This window comes from Pleurodeles waltl, chromosome 6 (genome assembly GCF_031143425.1).
Source record: "Pleurodeles waltl isolate 20211129_DDA chromosome 6, aPleWal1.hap1.20221129, whole genome shotgun sequence".
NCBI lineage: Eukaryota > Metazoa > Chordata > Amphibia > Caudata > Salamandridae > Pleurodeles > Pleurodeles waltl.
This window is the reverse complement of record NC_090445.1, coordinates 1,255,642,806-1,255,662,616: the sequence shown is the minus strand read 5'-3', so window position 1 is coordinate 1,255,662,616 and position 19,811 is coordinate 1,255,642,806. Positions and strand designations below refer to the sequence as shown.

Here is a 19,811-nt window from a genome sequence, read left to right as displayed (position 1 = left end):
TCTATGCCACTCCAGACCACTTTACTCCATTCTATGGCATTCCCATCTGTCACTCCACTCCTCGACACTTTATTCCACTCTGCAAAATTCTTTTTTCCTCAATAACAATCTATTCCACGCTACAACACTCCACTCTAAGACACTCCATGCTATGACATACCACTCTATGCCAATCCACTTTGCAACTCTGTACACCACTCAATCTTACAACACTCACTCTACAAGACTATACTCCACTCTACACCACCCCACTATAACCACTCCATTTGACTCAACTCAACAACATTTAATTCTATGAGACTAGTCCACTCTGACACTCCACTCTACGAAACTCCACTCTACAACACTCCACTGTATAATACTCTCCTGTATGACACTACACGGCGCTCTATGCAACACTCTACTCCATTCTGCAACATTCCACTCTATGCTACACCAATTTATGCCACTCTATGCGTCCCCAATCTATGACACTCTAGTTCACACTACGTCACTACAATCCATGACACTCTGTTCCACTCTATGCCATTCCGCCCTATCTGACTCCACTGTACTTCACTCCACTCTGCGATATTAAATTCCATTCTAAACCAATACAATCTATGACACTGCACTCTATTACACACTAGCCCACTCTACACCAACACACTACTTGACTCTACAACACTAGACTACACTCTAAGACATTCCACTCTATGACACTCTAGTTCACTCTTAACCACTTCACTCTATGCCACTCTACATCACTCCTCTCTACGACATTCCACTCTACTGCACTCCACTTTATGTCACTTCACACCACTTTACTCCACTCTAGGCCACTCCACACTATGACACTCCACTGTATGACACTACTCCACTCTGCACCACTCCACTTGGCACCACTGTACACACTCCACTCTATGACACTTTACTCTACACCACTCCACTCTACAACATTCTTCTCCACTCTGTCACTCTGCATCACCCCTAACACTCTACTCTAGTCTACACCACTCCACTCTATGGCACTCCATCCAACTCAACTCTATGCCACTTTACTCCACTTTACACCGCTCCACCCTACGTCACTCCACTTCACTCCATGACACTTCACTTTATGCCACACCATGCCACTTTACTCCACTCTGTGCCACTACACTCTACACCATTCCACTCTATGCTACTCCACTCCACACTTTACTCCACTCCATGATACTGTCATACTACAGTCTACTCTATGACACCCACTCTATGCCACTCCACTCTGCAAGACTCTACGCCACTCTACCTTGCAACACTCCCTTCCATGGCACTGTACTCCATTCTATGGCACCTTACTCTATGACACTGCACTCTACAATACTCTTTTCTTTGACACTCCACTTAACTCTATGACACTCCACTGGATGACACTCTACTTCAATCTATGCCACTTTACTCTATGAGACTCCACTCTATGACTCTTCACTCCACTCTATATCACTCCACACCATTCTATACCACTCCACTCTGCAGCACTCTACTCCACCCTACAATACTCCACTCTACGTCACTCCACTATAGGCCACTCTGTGCCACTCTACTCAATGTATCTCCACTCTACAACACTCCACTGTACACCAATCTATTCCACTCTACACCACTTCACTCTATTCCACTCTATGATACTCCTCTCTACTGTGTGACACTCCACACCAATCTATGCCACTCCACTCCACAACACTCTATCCACTCTGCAAAATTCCATCACTTCACTTTATGTCAACGTATCCCACTCCACTCTATGACACTGCACCCCCAATCGTTGCCACTCTATGCCCCTCTACTCTACAACACTCAACTCTACATCACTCCTCTTTACATCACTTAACTCTAGGCCATTCCACCCAATGCCAATCTCCACTACTCTAACCCAAACTACGCCACAATGACACTCCACAATGTAACACTCTATGCCACTTCTCTCTACGAGACTTACCTTCAGTCACAGATGTCCACTCTATGCTACTCCACCCTATTCATCTCTAAGCCACTCTACGCCACTCCATCACACTCGATGCGACTCCACTCCACTTTAGTCCACTCTTGTAACTTTACTTAATGTCACTCCACTCTCCACCACTCTAGAACACTTTACTCTATGAAACCCTACTCCAAACTACATCACCCCATTCTATCCTGCTCCATTCTACTCCACTTAACTACACTATATTCCTCTCTACGCCACGCCACTCTACAACACTTTACTCCACTCTACTCCACTCTAAAATCTCTACTCTGTGCCACTGCTCTCTATGACACTCTAGTTCAGTCTATAGCACTCCACTCAATGCCACTCTACAACACTCCACTCTACGACACTCCACTCTACACCACTTCACACCACTTTACTCCACTTTATGCCAATCCATTCTATGCTACTCAACTCAATGAGACTACTCCATTCTACACCTCCTCACTCTGCAACATGCCATGTCACTCCACTCTACAACACTGTATACACTCTATAACACACCCCACTATACATAGTCTACTTGACTCTTTGCCACTCTACGCCCCTCTGACACTCTGACACTCTATTCCAGCCTATGCCACTCGACTCTATGCCACTTACTGCCACTCCACTCTACAGCACTCTCCTCCCCTCTGTGCCACTCCACTTTGCTACTCCACTCCACTCTTTGATACTCCAACCTGTTTCACTCCAAACCACTTCACTCCCCTCTATGCCACTTCAATCTGTCACTCCACTCTATACCACTCTGTGACACTTTACTAACTCTACAACCTTCTACGACACTCCACTCTACAATACTGCACTCTATGACACTCCAGTCTAAACTACTGCACTCTGCGATACTCTACACCACTCCAACTTACAACACTGCACTCTACAAAACTATACTTCACTCTACACCACTCCACTCCAGCCACTCCACTGACTCCACACTTCTCTCTATGCCACTCTACTCCACGACACTCTACTTCATGACACTTCGCTCTATGATACTCAACGGTATGGTATTCAACTCCAGGACACTCCACTGACTAACAGCCTACTCCCCTTAACTCTATGACATTCCACTCTGATACTCCTCTCCACTCTCAATACTCCACACCACCCTACAACACTCCAATCTGCACCACTCCACTGTACTCCACTCCATGACACTCCACTCTACATTACTCTCTTCTATGCCAGTAACATTTAGCCATGCTGAACAGTGGTCAGCTGGTGTACAACATGGCTTCAACAGACTTACAAAGTTAATTACTCTCGCATTGGTGAGAGCTGTTGGCTTACCAATTCTTCTTTAGGGTTGGTTCAGGATCATTCACCAAAGTACCCTTGATGATTGCCCTTCTAATGTGTGGCCTTCTTCAGCAAATGTATCACTTTTAACAAATGATTACATAGTCTTGCAGAATAGCGGTTTACAAAGTGATTGTATTCCACATCAGTCTTTACATATGTTTGAGGAACTGTTGGTCACGTTCCTGGAATCTCTAAATAACAACGTAATTAGCAGAAAAATTCATTGTGCCAACCCAGCTTTCTATCCTTTTGATAAATTGAGTACATTACCTTGGGTAGTGTAGCATCTTTTGCTACAGCATTTGAAACGACAGAATTGGGGTATATGACATACTATATTAAAAAAATAAGCAATTATACGGCCAATCCCCTAGCAATAACTGAAAGCGGCGGTGTAATGTTTTGGGGAGATTCTGAAGCAGTTATGTGAATCACTGCATTATTCCATCCCACGTGTCCAGAAAGAATCCCCAACAGGGAAAGGTTCTGGCAGAAGTGTGCCTTCTTCGGAGCCTGTTTGATTTCTTCAGCAAGTTTGTGAACAGTTCACAGCTTATTAGTTTGTTTGGATATAGTAATCCCCGTGGAGTCCTGCTTTATTGCTGCTCACGGTTTGTTTTCACAGTTACCCATGTCTGCCCACACATATGTTATTGGTGCTCATTGTTGCTCCCAACTATTGGATGCTGGGACTCTTAATTTATATCACTCAGTTTAAACAAAGAGTTTACAAAACACCTAAGATCACAACTCCAACACGGACTACAGAACTCCAGGACTTGGATAAAGATTTTAAACCCTTGGCCAGACTTCCTTTCTGGTGGGATCGCAGCAACCAACAGCAGTGAGGTTATCTTGTGCCCTGTGTCTTGTATTGAAGGACTTCTCTTATGAAAAGTCTCACTGCACCAGCTTAATATATTATTCTCTTCTGTTTTGAGACAAAAAACACAAAGACGTTTATAAAGGTTCGACTGGAAAATTAAGTTGCTGACTTGAAGGAAATGGAATTGTTTCTTGCAAAATTGTGGCCCAGGGGCTGCACAACACACAGCAATTTGCAGTAGAATGCCTTCACGCAAGACAATCTTCGATGGGTTAGATAGATTACACTATATGGTGGTAATTTTGAATAGATCCCTTTGAACTTGTGTACCTTAATTTGATTGAAAAGGATAGTGTAAACTTGCACCAGCATAAAACTGCCCTGAATAGTTACAATCAGAGGGGTATATTTAACAATATGTGTTCTGTCACCAATGCTTAATTTGTGCTTGTTGTTTCCGGTGCTGAGCACTGGCACTTATTTTTGAGGGCGGCACTTATTTTACTGCTTCAAGTATTTACTGCGAGCAAAAGACACTTATGGGAAAGACGAAGGAAGCGGAAAACGAAAAAGCGTCACAAAGGGGAAAAGCAGAACACTGCAAGAGTGAGCTGAAGGGGCAGGAAGCAACTTTAAATGAATTAAAGAGACTGATGAGTGCTTCAGGATTATGCTGCCTCAGTATTCCATATTTGCACATTTAATTGCAGTGGCCACGTGTTAAGAGGAGGGCTTTGGGCACCAGCACGTTTTTATTTACAAATAAAGCACTGTGTGTCATCCTGGTGCCAGGCAATGGAGGGGGGGGGTTAGGGTGACACAACACTAAAGTAAGATGTATCTAGCCATGCAAAGCCACCTTGTATGGCCCTGAGGGGCTTGATAAATCTGGAGTAACACAGCACACCACAAATCACTGCATTGTGTTACTCTGCCCCAGTGAGGCATTACATGGATGGGGCGTGGGTGTTCCCATGCATCTACCCATGGTTTTTGGCGTATTCCCAAATTTACGAACCCTGGTGAACCTGGTAATGCATCAAAATGTGACACCTACCCAGGAGAGGCACCACAATGAGAAATACCTTTGTTTCTCTTCGATGATTCATCCTTCTAAGTATGCTGCATAGTGCAGCACACTTAAAAAGAGGAAAGTGCCTCGGATGATTGTTTTTGTGCAGGAAGGTGCCCCTTCCTGCCCAAAAACAATCCTCCCCACAAAGCAGGCATCCTTGCACCATGGTGCCAGGGCACGTGCCTTGGCACTAGGCACCCAAAAGGGCGCCAGTGCAAGGAAAGGTCAGAAATGTACTATATTGTGTTAAATACGGCACATTCCTGCCCTTTCCCTTTCACAAAGTGCTGCGCAGCAAGGTGGCTTGTTGTGCTGCACCATGCTGCGCGAAACCTTGATAAATAAGGCCTTATGTGTCCGTGTCAATGATCTCTTTCAGCCAAATGCTAGATAGTAAAATTGTGCAAAATGAAACAATGGAGTAACATTCAGCAACATATTTGTAGAACAACATGGACATGCCAGTCAGGTCTAGCTCTCTCTTTTATATGGTCCCTCTGTGGCAGGACTGAACAGTTAAGGATGATGTGATGGGGATATCCACCGAGAAATAAATATATACTTATTTGACTGTCAGATAAAGTGCCAAGTGATTATTTCTTCCCTGGGCTGGACATTGACCTTAATTTCCGCCGTTTTGCAGGGTTGTAAAATTCATCAGAGGCCTACCAGAGGAGCGATTGAGACATCAGCCAGAGAATTGTGTGGGTTATTTAATCTATCAGATGTCCGCCTTGCCATTTAAGTGGACAACAAGAGAATATGAAATCAATATGCTTCATTAGCAGCGAACCTGTGCCGGGCCTTTTCACTGAACACCAATAAACTTGGAGATTGTCGTCTTCATAGTCGTGTCACCTTGGAACGCTCAGGTTAGGGAAACGCACAGAGGGCCATGGAACGTTTAAAGGAACAGAGACACGACAAAAGGAGGATAGAAAGAGGGAGAAAGGGAGGGAAACAAACAAAGTAAAAAATAAATATAGCGGGAATGAAAAGCAAGAGTCACTAATGAATAGTAGGAGGAAAGAAAGAAAAAGAAGGAAGGACTGAAGAAGAAGAATTTAAGAAAGAGAAAGCTGAGGACAGAAGAAAGAAAAAAGGAGAAAGAATGTGGGCAGCGTTAAAGAAATAATGCAGATAAACATATTTCACTTCAAGATCTTCCAAACCGGGGTCAGATTGCAGAAACATCCAGGAAAAACGCTCAGAGTCCAATGTTTCAGAAAGCTTGGAAAGAGTAACCTCGTCTTTGAGAGCAGAACCCTCACTTCTAATATATAAAGAAAACTTGGAATGCGAATTGTTGAGATTAGCATTCGAAATAGATTACGCGATACAATCTTGGATAGCCATTGTTTCCCTAAGAAAAGGAAAAACTCACCTAAGCCCATATTTATACTTTTTTTGCGACACATTTGCGTCACTTTTTAACGCAAGAGCGGTGCAAACTTACAAAATACAATTATATTTTGTAAGTTTGCGCCGCTTTTGCGTCAAATAATGGCAAATGTGATGCAAAAAAAGTATAAACATGAGCCCTAAAATCTCCGAATTCGTCTACTCTGCAATACTTTAACACTACATTTTGCTAAAACCGCTAAATACAGGTCCAGGAAGTATTTACTCAAGAGAATATCAGAAGAATCAGTCTTTGTCCTGGCCAGTGAGTAGTTTAGTGGACAAGTGGCACTTTTGTTTCAAATTGTATTGTCCAGTATCAAAACTAGAGGTGGGATCACCTGTTTTCACGAATTCCAGTGGTTCTGAAGTAGTTGGAATGTCACTCATTGGCAATATTGGTGGGCTACCTTGGCTGGGAACGAAAGTCTGTCTCTTGTTCGGAGGAATACAGTGACCATTAAGACAATCTGACGATTATCAACCAGCCTAACTGCAATATGTCCTTAGTGCATTTCTCCACTTATTTAATACCACTTCATTGGAGGCGCTCACAACAGCCTTTCTACAGGTGAAAACTTATTTCTAAAACTGCATTGTGTAGGCACCTTCTGGGTTGAAGCTCCTCCCTCCAATTTACCTCATAGATAAACACTTGCCCCTCATAAGCCCTTCTGCACACCTCAGAGTGCAGAACTCCTCAAGAGACAAACAGCCGAGGCCTCGAGGCTTCTCAGACCATTTCTGCCTGCCCCATTGGGAGCAAAAAAAGAGCAGGACTTAGCATCAAAGCAACTTCCCTTTTGGTGCATATATAAAAACCTAAGAGTTCTCTTCTACTTCAAACTGTTGTTCAAAGAACTCCTTTTACTATGCAAATTGACGCACAGCCTGCCAGAATCGCTGCACAGCCTGCCCTGCAGTGAGAAAATCACTGCAATGCCGAACTGGAACAAAGCAGCCCGACTCCCCGAGTGGAGATCGACGCACGGCCAGCGTGGTGATCAGAACTTCGGCGCATGGCCCACTAGATCGATGCATCACCGAGCTGGAACGATGCAGCCTGACTTCCTGTGAGAGGAATTGACGCAGCGCCTGCAGTGCAGCAGAAATTTCCCCACTTTGCCCAACGGATCGACGCAGCTCCTGTGACTTCGTCCTGCATGCCCAGGATTTTTACGCATTGTCTTCTGGGCGTCCAAATACCCCGCAACCTGAAGAGGATCCAAGCCTGTGTGCCAGAAGTCAACACAAAACCCTTGCTGCGTGGAAAAGTACTGACGCATCACTTGTGTGTGCCCAGAGAAACCGACGCACACCTCCCCATTTTCCACGCATCTCCTCCTCTGCAGTCCAGTGCAGATAATTTAGACGCAAACCAGGAACTTAGTGCTTGCAAGAGGCCATCGTTGCTTTTAAGAACTTAAAACTCATCTTATCATTACAAAAGTGATATTTCAACTTGTATTTATCAACTCTTGATCGTTTTGACCTTTATCTACTCAGATAAATACTCCATAATTTTCCAAACCTGTGTGGTGTATTTTTGTTGTGTTATACTGTTATTGCATGATTTATTGCACAAATACTTTACACGTTGCCTTTTAAGTTAAGCCTGATTGCTCAGTGCCATGCTACCAGAGGGTGGGCACGGGATCATTTGGATTGTGTGTGACTTACCCTGACTAGAGAGAGGGTCCTTGCTTGGACAGGAGGTAACCTGACTGCCAACCAAAGAACCCATATCTAACATTGGTGATCAGCGGTGAGGATAGGACTTGTATTTCTGCAGTGACATACAATAGCTATGTGTACACTACCTACCCACAGTTGAAGGTCAACTTGATTTTTTATCTTTTTCTGCAGTTTCGTTTTCTACCTGACATTTTAACTTAATCCTCATTCAACATGTCTCTGGCTGGATCTCAAGCAGGAGCTGAAGAGTTTGACCTAGCCAAGCTGGAAACATATACTGTTAACCAGCTGAAGGGGTTCTGCAAGGAGATGGGAGTACCTACCCGCGGTGCCTCCAGAAAGGTGGAATAGCAAAAGGGGCTGAGAGCCTGGGCATAAGCCCATGTACAAGAGGATGTTTAGGAGGAGGAGTGAGAGGATGGCCCCTCAGAGGATGTGTCACCATCAATGGGGATGTTACTCCTGGAAGTGTGCCCCCTGGTATACCAGGGAGCGGTGTCTCTAGCCATTGCCTAACTGCAGAGGAAAGGAGGGAGGAGAGAGAATTCCAATTGCAGATGGCAAAGTTATACATGGAAGCAGAAGAGAGGCTGAGAGAGAAGCCAAACAAGCTGAGGCTGAAAGGGCTTTGACTGAGAAGAAGATTCTTCTGGCTCATGAACTGAGTCTCAAAGAGCTGGATATCAAGGCGAGGCAGTCTGAGTCCAGCTGCGGTAGTGGCAGCATACATGCAGGTCCTGCTGGGGAAAGGAAGGTTTGTATACCCAAAAATGTGGTGCCAAGGTATGTGGTGGGAGATGACATTGATAAGTGGTTGGCTGCTTATGTAGTTGCACTAAGGGCTCATGGGGTTTCTGAAGAGCAATGGGGGCAGCCTTGTGGTGATATGTACCAGTTATGGGGAGGGGCACACTCCTTGCATTGGTTCTAAGGGATCAAAACACATTTGCACCCATGAAACCGCTTTACTTGCCAAGTTTGGGCTGACCCCTGAGTAGTACCATCAGGGGTTCAGGGGCAGCACCAAACTCTCCACACAGAACTGGGTAGACTTGTTTTATTTCTCCCGTAAGGCACTGAATGGATGGGTGCGGGGCAGTAAAGTAGATGACTATTTGGGGTTATATAATTTGATCCTGAAAGAGCATTTATTCATTGTTTGCTTTAGAGAGTTGCGCCAGCACCTAGTTGACAGTAAGCTGAATGATCCTAGGAAGCTTGCTGAGGAGGCGGACCTCTTGGTTAGCACCAGAGTGTCCAAGAAGGTACCTGGGGAGACACCCACAAAGGTGGTCAGGGTCCCCACCAGAAGAAAGAGGGGGAAGAAAAACTTAAAAATAAGGAGTTCTCAAAAGGCCTCCAAAACAATTCCTGGGGTGTGGTAACCAGTCCCTGCCTGAATTTGAGAAGAGGCCAGGGTACTTTGACAAGAGAAAGGGAGATGTATCCCCAAATGCTCAGAGTGCTTCAAGCATGGACACTCTAAGGGTGATTCCCACCGTCCCACACTGGAGGGAAGACACCTGGGTTGGCTAGTGTAGCGCTTGGGAAGGGGAGACACTCCCAGTTAGCTTTGCGTAACGGATAGAGGTGTCCCTAGTATCCCTGGGAGTGGAGGAAATGGTACCAAAAGCACACATGCCTGTCAATACTTCCAACTATAGGCAGTGGGTCACCATTAATGGGCAAAAGGTGGAGGCTCTGCGTGACACCAGAGCCAGTATGACTACTGTCAGTGGTTAGTTGATGTCAGCAGAGCAGGCCATCCCTATAAAATTCCCCCACTCATAGGCTCGACAATTGCCAGAGCCACCTACTGGTAGCTCTGGTTTCCATTGAGTGGGGAGGGTCTCTGGTACTCTAAAAGTAGCTGTGAGTCCTGCCATGCCTGTAGATTGCATGTTAGGCATGACCTTCACCATACTCCCTAGAAGGAGGTGAAGCTCAGGTCCCACCTGGAGATGTTAGGTTTGACTGAATGGGTCTGCATGACCACACGGTCCATGGCTGCCCGGGAAGGGAGTCTCAGGCGTCTGGAGCCTAGAACAATGGCCCAGACCACTGCACAGAGGCAGAGCAAAGGGCGAGGGAAACCAGCCCCAGAAGTTCCCACAGTGGTTGACGGGCCCCAGAAGAGGAGGCCTCTGAGTCAACTGGGGAAGACATTGCCACACTGGGTAAACTGCCTGAGCTTGTTGGCTGGCGAGTAGTGGATTGGCCATCCAGGGAGGAATTCTGCCAAGTGAAGAAAGAGGGCTCCACTCTTGAGGGTCTGAGACAACAGGCCTCAGCCCAAGCGGCAGGTGAAGCCTCTGGTGTTCACCACATATATTGGGAGAATGATCTCCTCTACAGTGAGCCTAAGGTACCGGCCCCTGGGGCAGCACGTGTGTTGGTGGTCCCCAAGTATTACCGCACCTTCCTAGTGGGCCTGGCTCACAACATCTCCCTGGCCAGACATTTGGGGCAAGACAAGACCTTTGCCAGGCTTGTCACCCACTTGTATAGGCCACAAATGTGGGTAGCCTCAGATGCTTTCTGTAGGTCCTGCCCAACCTGCCAGGCTAATAGGAAGACAGTGAAATGGCTTAAGGCCCCCCTGATTCTACTCCCCATCATTGGCACCCCCTTTGAAAGGGTGGGCATTGACGTCATTGGGCCCTTGGACCCCAAAACCGCCCTAGGCAACAGGTTTGGTGGGCCATGCAACCCGCTATCCAGAGGCAATCACTCTAAGGACAGTGACTGCGCCAGTGGTGACCAGAGGTCTTAAGGGGATATTTATCTGAGTTCCCAAAGGAGGTTGTGTCGGACAGAGGCACAATCTTCATGTCAACGTACATAAAGTCCATGTGGGAATGAGTGTGGGGTAATCTATCCTTTTACCACCCCATACCATCCTCAAACCAACGGGCTTGTGGAAAGGTTCAACAAGACCCTGAAAGGTATGATCACTAGCCTGCCAGAAGCCATAGGGTGTAAGTGGTACATCCTCTTGCCATGCCTTATCTTTGCTTATAGGGAGGTGCCCCAGAAAGGGATGGGGTTCAGTCCTTTTGAACTTCTCTATGGATACCCTGTCAGGGGACCACTAAGCATAGTCAAGGAGGGGTGGGAGAAAGCTCACAGGAAACCTCCCCAAGATGTGGTCAGTTACATGCTGGCCCTCCGCAACCAGATGCAGCATTTCTGGAAACAGGCCAAGAGCAACCTTGAGGCCAGTCAAGAGGTGATGAAGGAATGATATGACCAGAAGGCCACCCTGGTATAATTCTCACCTGGAGACATAGTATGGGTGATGGAGCCAGTAGAGCCTAGAGCTCTCCAGGACCACTGGACTGGCCCATTCGAAGTCAAGGAGCGAAAGGGGGAGGCCACTTACCTAGTGGACCTCAAGACCCCCAAAAAAAAACTAAGGGTTCTCCACCACAACCGACTAAAGCCTCATTTTGAGAGGTCCAAGGTCAGCATGCTTCTCATGACAGATGAGGGCATGGAAGAGGAGAGTGAACCTCTCCCGACCTCCTCTCTGCCAAGGAAGGTGATGGGTCAGTGGTGCATGTTAATCTCTCTGACTTCCTGACTCTAGGTCGAAGAGGAGACTGCTACGAGTTGTTGGAGCAGTTCTCTTTCCTGTTCTCTCTCACACCTGAGCTCACACATTTGTGTGACCACGATATTGACCCAGGAGATAGTCCACCTGTAAAGAATAAAATTTACAGGGTGTCAGATAAAGTGAGGTCCAGCATCAAGGATGAAGTTGCCAAGATGCTGGCTCTTGGGGTGATAGAGAAGTCCAGCAGTCCTTAGTCCAGCCCATTGGTGTTGTTTTCAAGACTGCTGCTCTTGGTGCCAAGCCAGAACTTATATGATATGATGGATGTGTGAATAGTTGGATGAATTGGTGAGTAGGTGAATGAAGGAATGTGAAGGGGTGAAAAGGAGAAAGGATGAGTGAAAATTGGGTTATTAGTGGTGCACCGTGTGAGGAAATAATAGGACCACAATTTACCCTTACTGGGAACCAAGCACCTTATTGTAGTGCTTGACTCTCTCAGGTTAGCGAAGTAGAGCAGTCCTACTAAGGGGAGGTGGTGTGGACTTGTTATCTCCATTCACTAGCACACAATAATAACACTCAATAAATGATTTGCCCATTCATTGTTTTTCTTTAGAAAATAAAAAAGTACATTTTCTACACACATACTACCAAATACTAACATTCTGAAATCACATTTGAACCCAAAAGGTCAAGACCCTCAAAATCACAATACCGACCACCTATACCAAATAAAATGCCACAATATAGTGGGGAGTATCACTTTAAATAGAAAAGGCTTATCAGTTTTGATACAGGGGGTTATTACAACAACATATTAGGTTGGGTTATTGACTTTGACAAGGATCACCACATTGATAAATAAGAAAAGCCTACTAGCTTTGTCAATGGTTCACCACATTAAAATAAACAAATAATTACAGGTTGAAAATCCTCTTCATTTCACTATAAACCATAGCAAATATAATTATTAATGATAATAAAGCATTCCAGACTTGATTAAAATTACTGTTAGTACTGAAAGTAAAGTTTCCCTGTATCTATCTCTTTATTTATACACTTTCAGATCACTTAAAATCTAACCATAGAGCCAGCCCCTAGAAAGCACTGCACTCCTAACTAAACAGCAAAAGCCCCAACCATGGGAGTGTTTTGAAAACAGGTGAAAATCCTGGAGGGGTCATGGATTCCATGACCCAAGAAACGTGGGGCCAGTTTCCACATTCACTTCTTGTGGGCGTGGGTGGGGCTGCTGCAACCCCTACAGACCTCACACAACATCCCTTTCCTTCAGTGGCATGCCCCTGCCCTCCTGGGGCCACCACAAGGCAAGAAGAATATGCAAATTTCAACCCCGCAGGGCATTATGGTGTGCTCCTCCAGCCATAGCGTGAATATTATATTAGCAGGTCTAGCACAGTTCAGGAGAGCTGGGTTTTTCTCTTTTCTTTTAACTTTTTAGGGTTGGGTTGCCCAGTCCCATCCCGACACCTTTGTTATGGAGCCCGTTATGGGTCCATGGGGAGGAGAGCTCATTCCCTCAAGGCTTGGTTGGTTCCCCATTCACCTGGCTTCATCTGCACAAGTGCAGGATCTCACAGTCTTCCTTTCCCTGCCAACTCCTTGTGGGCTGGGTGCAGCATCCTGCAGTAGCTGCCTCACTTCCATCAAATACGGGTCCAGGGAGCAGGGTGAGGCCACCGCCATTGGGGGGGTGCAACAGTGTTCCCCCCATCTTCCTGCCTGTGCTAAGTTCCAGGGATGGGATCCCAGGCCCATTGTCTCTTCCTTGGTGGGTGCAATGTTGCCCCCCCTCTGCTAGCATCAGGGACCTGGGGACGAGGTCCTTGGTTCCTTGTCTCCTTCTAGGTGGGGGATGTAATGATGCCACTCCCCTTCATCTTTCATCTGCCCCCTGGGCTACTGTAGCTCAAGGGGGCAATCAGAACATGGGGGTCCGACAAACACCTGCTCCCCTATCAAATCAATGCTGTGCAGACACCTGGGCCCTGGCCCAACCTGGAGGCATTTGCAGAAAATATGGCAGAGCCCCATGTGGGGTTGAAAGTTAAAATTGCTTCAGAAGGCTATACCGAGGGCTCAGTTGGGCTGACATAGATGATCTTGGGCTCATTTTTCTCCTGGTGGCAAGCTCTACCCATCAAGAACAGCTTCAGCAGACCTCCTCACCTTCAACAGGGCACATTCTGAGGGGAGCTGGGTTTAGTAGCTCCCAGTGCCAATGTCCACCCTTTCTTTGGTTTTAGTGCTAATCTCCTCCTTCTGGGCACAGAAGCCCAGATTTTCCTCCAGTTGGTCCTTAGGGGATCTAAGGATGCCAGACTCATTGGCCCTTAGAAAAAATACATGCATCTTGAGGTCAAATGGGGGAAGGGTCATTAGTCCTTTATGGCATCAGAGGGCTTGTCCTGCTAGTTGTCCATGGCATTGCCCATGTTCCAGTCCGTGTCAAAATTCAACAAAACCAACACTCTTTCTCTTGTGCAAGAGTGTTTTTAAATGACATGGAAAGATCTAGAAGCTAGACATCCTTCATCAATCTAGGCTGCACATCACCTCTCCACCCCTGTACACACTCTCCTGCACAGCATGCTAGAACAGTCCAAGATATGGTGCCATTCACCCCTCACTGACATCAGTGCCGGAGCCTTTCAATCAGAGCTTCAAAGAGGAGTGTCCTCCTATATTGGCTCCAGTTGCCTGGGGTTCCTCCCTTGGTCAGTGGGCCAGAGCTGTCTCCAGCCCGGGTAGAATGAGACAGCTAATTAACAGAGGCAGATTTTCTTCCCCACCTCTTCCTTCTCAGGAGCTGATAGAAGCACTGTTAATTACTCATTTTGTGTGGGGAGGCCATTGTTCTCTTTGCTGGGAAGCATAGTAATTAACTTGGATCAGCAGGGTGACAAAGGCCTGGACGCTGATCTGAGCCAAAGAGAAATATGAAAATTCTGGGACACTCATAAGGTCAACTCTGCACAAGGCTACCTGTGCGCTGTTATCAGATGGCGCACAAAGGTAGCCTCACACAAGCTGCCCTCACACGTGAGTGCACATGTTCACGTGAAGCCAGCCAGGTGCCTCTTACCCATGCTGCATTCCAGTGGCTTTATCCTAAAAGGCAGACATTGGTGGAAAACACCCTCAATCTGTTTACCGGGTTATTAGACAAGTAGTGAGACTCACCTACAGAAAAAAGTCCAAAACCAGGTGATCAATGAACTGAAAAAGCCAGATGTACTATATTGTTGAAACCTATTTTGCAACAGTGAGCTAGTGAGTAAATAGAAGGTTGTATTAGTGAGTTAGCTAAAGGGTAAATTAGGGTACACATAATGAGAGGATAGGGAAATCACTTTGTTATCAACAGTCCTAGACATCCAATTATTTAATGGAGGAGTAATTAGAGCATGTTGAAAAAGAATAAAATCATCTTGGGGAGCCTCAGAGTTCCATGCAATCAATTTGCAACCTTAAGAAGGAAAATATGAATTCCCTTTTACCTTACATTTTATTTTCTCTAACACACCCACACACTTCAAAGTAGGAACGTATACATGATAGCCAGTGCTTAATTTGTAAAAGAATAAGCTCCAGGGCCAAAAGTTATATTCAGAACTACATGCCGATGCAATTGAATATCATGGTGCAGAATACCAAGGCTGCGTAGTCTTGATTCCACCTCATGGTTTTTTAGGACACTCCTTGCCTTATTACAAGTTTGCAGGGTATTTTAGTCCCTGCTTTCTCCCTTTGTTCCTATTATTTTTCTCTTCCTCCTTCTTTTTCTCTGTCTTGCTCTTCGTCAAAGTTTGCTCAGGAAAAAAAAGTATTAATCCCTGAAAATGCTGGTGGGAGATCCTAGAACCACCGACTCAAATTGAGCACTGATCATAGCAGTCCAATGATGATGGAGAAGAAATCAACAAACATCACAATGCATCAGTTTGGTGAAGAAGAAATAATTAAGTCACAATATATCAGTTTTCAGACGAGTTTTAAGATGCTTGCATTGGTCTTCCAAATAACGTGCAGCAAAGGTGAGGAAAGGCATCTGACGTAGATTTTACCAAAGAGAATATGAACAAGCAGAACGGCCATCCAAAACCAGTTTTGTTCATGCTATGAAAAATAAGAGAATAATTGCTATTCCTATATCACAAGTAGCCAGAGATTCCAAGTCCAACGTAGCTAAAACGCTGCTGTCTGTTAAGCATAATTTTGTGTGCGAGAAGGTATTCCTGCTTACAGCATTGTGAGAGATGGAGCAAATTTTGACGGACGGAGCATATGTGATGCATTTTCTCATTTGCTGTACCCAGTTCCATTGACAAGTATGTATTTGTATTTAGTGGACAAAACTAACGTCCCACTGTGTCCAGACTAAAATTATGTAGTGTTATCTGAAATATGTACAGCTCTGAAGGAGTGGCATGGATCGGGCGCTCATATCACTCACCGTTTCACGTTGAAGTCTTTGGTCGACTTCATATCCGAATTTAGATTGCCTTTCTTCATGTTTTCACATTCATTGACTGACGTCCTCCAGTAAGCAAGTTGAAATGGTTAAGAATAACCATAGGGCATTTTACAAAATATATAATAAACTTTCTTCCACATTCTTCTCTGTGTGTGAGAAGCATGCTCATTTTGTCATGCATTATTCCATCTTTTATGGAAATTAATAAGCTAATTTTATGTGCATGTATGCCCACATGTAAAGCAGTTACTAATGATCGTTGTTAGGGAAAGAAATCTTTATATCACTTTCCAAAAATCCTAATAACAACATATTACAGTTATTCTATCAATCATTCAACCATTTAAGAAGCAAATACACGTTTTTGTTTATCCTCACTGATGATTAGTGTTAGAAAAGGGATCTCTAGTTGGCAGTGGTTTGCACTCTGTCCAAGTAGGGACCCTCACTTTAGTCATGGTAAGGGAGCCACACAGCTAAGATAACCCCTGCTCAACCCCTTGGTAGGTTGGCACGAGCAGGAAGGCTTATCTCAGAGGCAATGATGTAAAGTATTTGTATACATTGAGAGTAACACATTCAAAAAACACCACAAAAGTACTCCACACCAGTTTTGATAAATAGCCAATATTTATCTGAATAAAACAAGACCACAATGACAAAAATCCAGCTTACACAAAGCAAAGCTACGTATTTTCAAAGATTAAATTTCAGTATAGCACTTAGAAACACAATAGCTCCAACTGAGGCTATCACAACATCATGGCTGAGTCATTCCCATCAGTCTGATGCCACTCGCGAGGGAGTGAGGGCTGGTCATGGAGTCACGCGGACCCCGGGTACAGTACCTTTGAAAACGATGAAACAAAGATGTTGCATGGAGCCGGGGAGGTGAGGCTTTGCTGGAGACGCTGCAGCATCGGTTCCTTACTGTTACCTGGGAGTTTAGACAGTGGTTCCTTACTGTGAGGCAGAGGGGTTTATGCATTGATTCCTTACATGATGTGGCGTCAGTAGCGAGGTGTTGTTTGTTTGAGATCCACGGGTCGATAAATCCAGCAGGTCAAGGCTTCGACCGTGGTGTTGCGATCACACCACGGCACCACAGGTGCTGTGGTGGAGTCGGATGTCCTGGACGTCAGGAACATAGCACCCAGGACTCACACTGTGGCAGGACTTCAGAGGCACTGCAGCACTGTCGGGCCTGCAGCATCAGTCGTGGTCATTGCACTCAGCAGGGACCACAGCTCCTGTGTAGGCAGGAGTACGGAGTTGGTCAGCGGCGCCAGAACTCACTCCCAAGGGCCCAGAATTTGAATTTGGCACCACTTGGTGAGTCAGGACTCTCAACAAGATAGTCCAGGTGTTGGCAAATGAAGTCTTTTATGCCCCTGACAGTTCAAATAAGAGGTAAGCTCAGTTCAAGCCTGCGGAGACCATTTGGTGGCAGGATGTCGTAAGTAAAGTCCAGTCCTTTCTCTCCCAGGAAAGAAGCAGCAAGCAGCAGGCCAGCACAACAACAGGCAAAGTTGCAGTCCTTCTACAGTCCAGCTCTTCTTCCTGCCAGAATGTCCTCAGTCCAGAAGGATTCTGAAGATGTGGTCTCAGAGGTCCAATACTTATACTCATTACTGCCTTTGAAGTAGGCAAAATTCAAAGGAAAGTCTTTGTAGTGCACAAGACCCTGTCTTTCCTGCCATGGCCTCCAGACACACTCTGTGGGTTTGGAGACTGCTTTGTGTAAGGACGGACACAGACCTATTCAGGTGCAAATGTCAGCTCCTCCCACCACTCTTGCCCAGGAAAGCCCATCTGGATGTGCAGGACACACCTCAGCTCCCTTTGTGTTACTGTCTAGAGTCAAATCACAAACAGCCCAGCTGCCATCCTGACCCATACTTGTATTCCACAGCCAGGCAAAGGCACAGAATGGTTAAGCAAGAAAATGCTGACTTTCTAAAAGGAGCATTTTCAAACTTACAATTTAAAAAACAACTTCACCAAAATATGTATTTTAAAATTGTGAGTTTAGAGACCCAAACTCCAAATCTCTATCTGCTCCCAATGGGAAATGACACTTAAATCATATAATCCCCATGTTATCCTATGGGAGAGTCAGGCCTTGCAATAGTGAAAACTGAACTTAGCAGTACTTCACTATCAAGACATGCAAAACACACCGGTACATGTCCTACCTTTTACTTAAACTGCACCCTGTCCATAAGGCTACTTGGGGGCCTCCCTTAGGGGTCCCTTATATGTACTAAAAGGGAAGATCTGGGCCTGGCAAGCGGGTGCACTTGCCAGGTCAACATGGCAGCTTAAAACTGCACACACTCACTGCAATGGCAGATCTGGAACATGTTTACAGGGCTACTCGTGTAGGTGGCACAGTCAATGCTGCAGGCCCATTTATAGCATTTGATTTACAGGCCCTGGGCACACATGGTGCACTGTACTGGAGACTTACTAGTAAATCAAATATGCCAATCATGGATAACCAATCATTATCACAATTTAAACAGGGAGCACTCGCACTTTAGCACTGAGCACTGATCAGCAGGGGTAACGTGTCCGGAGCACCAAAACCAGCAAAAATGAAATCCAGCACACAGTCAAAAATCCAAGTGGCAGAGGCAAAAAAGACAGGGGAAACCACACCAAGGATGCCAGTTCAAACACTTAGGGGGTCATTCTGACCCTGGCGGCCGGTGGCCGCCAGGGCCACCGACCACGGGAGCACCGCCAACAGGCTGGCGGTGCTCCCACGAGCATTCTGACCGCGGCGGTTCAGCCGCGGTCAGAAGCGGAAAGTCGGCGGTCTCCCGCCGACTTTCCGCTGCTCGGGGGAATCCTCCATGGCTGCGGAGCGCGCTCCGCAGCCATGGGGATTCTGACACCCCCTACCGCCATCCTGTTCCTGGCGGGTCTCCCGCCAGGAACAGGATGGCGGTAGGGGGTGCCGCGGGGCCCCCATAAGAGGGCCCCGCAAAGTATTTCAGTGTCTGCCATGCAGACACTGAAATACGCGACGGGTGCAAACTGCACCGGTCGCACCCCTGCAACTACGCCGGCTCAATTCTGAGCCGGCGTCCTCGTTGCAGGGGCATTTCCTCTGGGCCGGCGGGCGCTCTTTTGGAGAGCGCCCGCCGGCCCAGAGGAAATGTTAGAATGGCCGCCGCGGTCTTGTGACCGCGGTGCGGTCATTTGGCGGCGGAACCTTGGCGGACGGCCTCCGCCGTCCGCCAAGGTTAAAATCAGGCCCTTAGTCTAATGTTTTTTCAACTGTTTCATTCTGATATCAATTTAATCTCATATTGCTTTGCCACAGACTTCATTTTTGCTTCCCCTGTGACATTCATGTGGGGTCACGGTGGTGCTGTAATATAATTTCAAAGTTTAAATATGGAGCTGCACCTTTATCTTCTCCATAATATAGCCTAAAACAATATTCTCAAG

General features: G+C 46.1%; 1 protein-coding gene across 1 annotated transcript in view; it reads left to right on the top strand.

The window, feature by feature from the left end:
* Positions 1–19,811, top strand: part of LOC138301758 (cadherin-23-like) — a 1,629,754-nt gene that overhangs the window by 1,070,087 nt on the left and 539,856 nt on the right. The gene's annotated exons all lie outside the window — the stretch shown is intronic.